Consider the following 6,175-nt stretch of genomic DNA (forward strand, 5'->3'; position numbering starts at 1 on the left):
AAAAGAATACACACAGACAAATATCCAAAGCTGGGATTATTGTGGCCACAGCAAAACCTACAATCAGAAATTGGAGGATTTTTAACCATTTTGTTTAACCATTTTACCAAGGCAAGGCATACCTGATTGGAACATACCAGAGGTTCTCCAATTCACCAATCATATTTAGGTTCCTCTGTCATGACTTGCCTCCATCATGTATAGTAGCTGATCAGAAAAACTTAGCTAAAACTAGTAGATGCCAGTAGTGAACCATTTACGTGGAGTTGCAAGGAAAACTATTTAGAAATCGACATAGTCACCAAGAATGAGTCAATTCCACAGGCTGTTTATCTTGCTGAAAGTACAAAATCATTACCATTATCAATGCATTGGTCTACTTCTCAAAATCAAAAATCTACCTGTAGATCCTGTTCTGTCTTTCACCCAATCCTGAAGTACATGACACCATATAATCTTTGCTTAAAACATTATTTCCATCTCCTGCCATTCTAGAAATCATGAGGGTATGCTGGATGAGATGGTTTGCTAGATTTCACAGTAGATCCTCTATGCACGAAGGTGCCAACTTCAGGAGTCAGGAACAGCAGCTTTCAACCAACCTCAAATTGACCTGCCTGTCTTTTGCCGCTGAAAAGGCCCGGCATTTTAAAGCTTCTCTTCCTGCTGTCAGCTACCTCCAGAGACCAACTCTCATTGCAGTTGTATCTCTGCCCTTTCTTGCAATCCAGTCCAGGAGGAGATTATAACACAAAAGCTCATTTCCACATGAAATTCCAGGATCGGCAGTTCAGGCTGTGATAAGACAAATGAGAGGTCCCTACCCTGCGCTTGTATCAGTGCCATGTGTCTGGATCACTTCATCCGCAACACCATGTATATTTTTTAGCCTACAAAGTAATTAACATACACTTCATATTACTGGAGTTGAAGGGCTTCTGTGTATATTTTAAGGCAGTTTCTAAACTGTCCTGACAGGCTGAGGTTCAAAGAGGAGCTAATAACACATCCTTCCATCTGTTATTCCCCAAGAGCTGAGGAAGTACGTCCTTTCTCTAAACTGCCCTTCACCTGTAACACTTGGGTTTGGGAGACGGGTATATCACTAAGCTGTTAGCCAAAGTTCAACAGCCACAAAGTCCCGAGGGAAGCAGTGTCAAATTGAACTGGTTGCCTCTCTTGTACAAAGAAGAATACCCCTGAACACACATCAAGTTTATCTGAGGATCCTGCATGGCTCTGAATTGCATCTCAGACATGGTTGAAAAAAGAAATCAAGGGAAAAAACATTATTTGGCAAGAAAGAGACAAAATAAGGGGTCAAGCTCTTTCTCTGCCATCCATTGCTAAGGAACATCTGGGCAATTATATTACTGAAACGGAAGATGTGCCCAAGACTACTGGTTTAGCTAGCTGGTTCCCAGAGAATTTGGTGTTGCTGCTGCAGCTGCCCCATGCATGCTTACCAAACCTTCTGGCTCACTCTCTTCTCTAATTGTTAACTCTTCAGTTCAGGCAAAAACGTTTTTGGCTGCCGGGATTTGGCAAGGAGAGGAATCTGTTCCGAAGCATTTTGCAATATGCTTTTCAATATGGTGAATGTGCCTTTGAAAGCCAGGAGACAGAATGATCTCCCAACTGCAGTTGAAAAAGATCTGCGTTCAGGGCTTGGTGCTGTCTAATGTTTTTGGCTGGAAGACAAAACCCAGTCATCTGTTTTTCAAAATGCATTCAGTTGCCGTTTTCACGGAGATCCAATGAAGTTGAGAACTTAGCTATACCTAGACTATGTTCACATGACATACTAATCACAAACAAGCTAATCCAGGCTTTGTGGTTAATGTATATTTCAGTGTATTGTATGAGCCCGGAAAAATGGGTAATGGAGTAAATTATGTTTCAGCTAACCATGGATGAGTATTCTGTAGCCAAAGTGTGTTACTGTAAGGGTGGAATTTTTTCACTGTATCAGAAGACATTTCTTTTGAATCTACCTTGTGGTTTTGAAGTATGTGGCCAAGAAAAACCTACAATATATGGCTATTGGTTTATGAGTAGGCAAGATTGTGATCAGATCCAAAGATGGCTTGTGAATGGGAAGGAACAGGGAGGCATCCATCTTTTGTCTACTTGGTGCAGTATGGCACTGGAAGCAGGAACAATGGAGGCACACGATAGGAAGATGTAATTGTAATTAAGGTGAGCCACCTTCTTCAAAAGTCACTGAGTGGTGGTGCTGCTACCAGGGAAGAACAAAGTTTCAGATCCATTATGCACATCTCACTCACAGTAGCTTCTTCACCCACAGTAGCATCAGTGTGGTAAAATAAATTGCCTCCAAAAAGGGAGCAGTAAAGCTCCTCTGAGGTTTCAGTTAGAGTGGCTAGCGTTTGGAACAGAATTTAGTCTGATCCTGATAGAGAAAGGACAGAACAGGAGCAGAGGACATGAGGTTTTCAGGAGTCCCTGCTTTCCAGAATGCCTTCTGCTTATGTTAATTGGTGTTAGTATAGGAGTCTTACAGTAATGGGAGAAGGGGGAAACAGCACTGAATGAAGCAAAAGATCACCAAGAAGAGGGAGCTTTGACCTAGGGCAGTGTTTCTCAACCTTGTCAACTTGAAGATGTCTGGACTTCAACTCCCAGAATTCCCCAGCCAGCATTCGCTGGCTGGGGAATTCTGGGAGTTGAAGTCCAGACATCTTCAAGTTGACAAGGTTGAGAAACACTGACCTAGGGGACTAGAGCATTCCAAGACAGATGCCTGTCCCCACACAAAAGTTTGTATAAAGATGTTAAACATGGAAATGGATTGTTACCATCGATTAATTGAACTTTCCTCAAAATAGATGTGTATTTAAAATATTTTGGTAACAAAATGGGCCAGTGTGTCTGCTCTCATTCACCTTCTCCCTCCCTCTCTCCTTCACTCCCCCCCTCCCCCCCCACCACCCTCTGTCTGTCTCTCTCATTCACACACATACACAAATGGCAAAGTTTTATTGCTTTGATTGGTCCACAATTAGTCCCTCAAAACCAGCTCCTTGGGGAAGGCAACTGAAAAGAGAATTTGGTTTTGTTTATCAGAATCACAGAACAGCCAGGTGTGAATTCTTGATAAGTTGTCCATCATCCTCATTCCACTCTGTCCAAGTAATTTGGTTTGTAAGTAGAGGGCATTTTGGTAGGTATGAACAAATACGAATGACCAGAAAAGATGAGCAGACGCAGCAGGATTCTGGAGGCAATGGCTTTAATAGAGCTCTGGGAGAGCATGGGGGCCCAACTGAGGGGCTTTGCTGTTCCTATTTTCTGGGTGATTTGACTTGCAGCTGTGGGAGAGGGCAGTGGATATGCCAACCCAGATTAAAGTGAAACAGACTTCTAGCCAGCCACGTAGACTCATAGTTCAGAAAGATTTTGCTCTGCATACAGAAGTTAAATTTGTTTGGGAAAGCGGCTGCTCCTCTTTAGTGTTCTTCAAAAGGACCAATTCTCTTCCTCAGGACATTCTGGAAGGGACGGAAGAACCTGCAGCTATTGGCCCATGTCTGGGAATCAGCAGGCAGGAATTAAAGATTTGCTGTGATCATACAACACACTTAGTTTGATTACTGAATTTTTGATAGTTCGCCCAGTCCCATCTTCTAAGTTCATTCAAGATGTTGACCCTAGACCAGTGGTTCCCAAACTTGGCAACTTTAAGACTTGTGGACTTCAACTCCCAGAATTCTCCAGCCAGCTCTGGCTGGAGAATTCTGGGAGTTGAAGTCCACAAGTCTTAAAGTTGCCAAGTTTGGGAACCACTGCCCTAGACTAAAGCCATGCCAAACCACATAAACAAAACTAAAGCAATGTGGCTTCACATGTGCAAATGCAACTGCTGGGTGTTTGATCTGGTGTGTGAATATACCCATGATGTGTCTAGCTGTCTAAGAGAAGCTGTGATTGAGATAAGACATGGTAGTAGCAGCTAGACAAACAGGTGGCAGAACAGATCCATTCTTCTGTTGGAAGAAATGTCCATCTGGGTTCAGTTCCAAGTGGGGAGAAAGACACTGGAAACAATGGTGGCTGTTTGGAAAGATGGTTTTAATGGTGGACAGGACCACATGGCTTGAGGTCCTGGGCAAAAAAGGCACATGGGTGTGTGTGTGTGTGTGAGAGAGAGAGATTTATACCCTCTGCTGGGCTTTGAATTTGAGCTTGTATTCTGATTGTCAGACTCCCATGGGGCTATGCAGGGGCAACTCTCTAGGCTGTCCTGAGTCCCAAGCTTGGTTGAGCCTTGCTGGGTGATGATGTAATGAAGGGGCTTTGGGCAATTCTTTCTATGGCTCTGCCTGAAGGAGGTAGATCTTTGTTATGTAGAACAAACTGGCTCAGGCCTTAATGGCCCATTGAAAAAAGGGGTGGGTTTGAAGTTCTGCTTCCCTTTTGGGGAAAATATTGTGTCCTTTTAATATTTCCTGAAATATCTCATTTTCCTAGGAGAGGGGTGGGTGCTAATTTCTTACACTTCCACATGGAAACCAAAGCCAAGTCAGCCAATATTCTCCCTGGGATGCAAAGAAGGTACTGGAGCAAAGCTTCCCTCCCACCGTTATTCCTGAATGAATAATTTCAAATGGTTTGGCCCATGCCGGTTATGGCTTGCTAGTGCTACAGTTTGACCACATTATGACTGGGGACAAAGGTATGGAAGGCAAGCCAACTGTGCTGATTGTTACCAAGAGGCAGTGGAGGATTGTGTTTTCCTGTTGAGAGAGAAAAGAGGAAGTAGAATTTCTCTAGAAATTATGATGTCGAGAGCAAGGAAATTGTGCACTGTGCATGTGTGAATGTATGCATTTTCTTTTTGATACATCCTGGATCTCAAACAATACTAGCTCTACAACTGGCAATTAATACTTTTTTGTCTACTACGCAGCCCACCAAAAGCTAAACTTGGTACAATGAGAACCAATGTGAGGATGAATGTAATAATTCCAGTTTACAACTGTTTTCCCACTCGTGCATGGGTGAATGTGTATATGTGCGAGAGAATTCCTGAATGTGTGAATGCAAATGTTTTCACTAAAGTTTGTTTAAAAAATATATGGGAGATCCTGTACATGTTGGGAACAAGTCTAATAGAAAGCTGTAAACTAGAAGCCATGTTTTCTCATCTGCCAAATATTTAATAAATGAGTCCTATCCATCTCTTCTTGTATGTGCTTGAATATCTGATGAAATTCAGGGTGAATATAGACATTAGCTCAACTCAAGTACCAAGGAACAAAATCCCCCAAAGAGATGATGGGTTCCAAAATTATTATTTTCAAAACTATTAACTCTCGGACAAGAGACTGACATTTATTTAAGACACAATTTTACCATTTACTTTAATATCTATTTTTGTATATCTATCTTATAAAACCAGAATAGGTTCAATCAGACAGCTACCGTGTTCTTTTCATCACAATGGCCACTGATGTGCCAATCAGCTGCAGAAGACTGTGAAGATGAAGGAAGTCCCTTAACTTGAGAGGGCGACTTCAGCTAGTCCAGAATGCGGCCGCGCGAGCGATTGTGGGTGCACCTCGCTTCACCCATGTAACACCTATCATCCGCGAGCTGCACTGGCTACCTGTCGATCTCCGGATACGCTTCAAGGTGCTACTTGCCACCCATAAAGCCCTCCATGGTAGTGGATCTGGATACTTGAGAGACCGCCTACTGCCAATCACCTCCATTCGACCAATTAGATTTCACCGATTAGGCCTCCTCCGAGTTCCATCCGCCGGTCAATGTCGACTGGCAACCACGCGGAGGAGAGCCTTCTCGGTGGCAGCTCCGACCCTATGGAACGATCTCCCCATGGAGATCCGTACCCTCACCACCCTCCAGACCTTCCGCACAGCCCTTAAAAACTGGCTTCCTGTCAGGCCTGGGGCTAAAGATTGCAACCCGCCCGAATGGTATGAATGTTGTGTTTTAATGATGTTTGTTCTATATGTTAAAAGTTTGTTCCCCCCCCCCCTTTTTAAGTTGTAAGCCGCCCTGAGTCCCCCCAGGGAAAAGGGCGGCATATAAATAAACTTAAATACAAATACAATACAATACAAATGTAATCTCAGGACTGGGGACAAGAGCTGCAGAGTGTCATGGTTGGCATAGGGGAGCTAAAACTTTC

The sequence above is a fragment of the Thamnophis elegans genome, chromosome 4 (assembly GCF_009769535.1).
Source record: "Thamnophis elegans isolate rThaEle1 chromosome 4, rThaEle1.pri, whole genome shotgun sequence".
NCBI classification, from domain to species: Eukaryota; Metazoa; Chordata; class Lepidosauria; order Squamata; family Colubridae; genus Thamnophis; species Thamnophis elegans.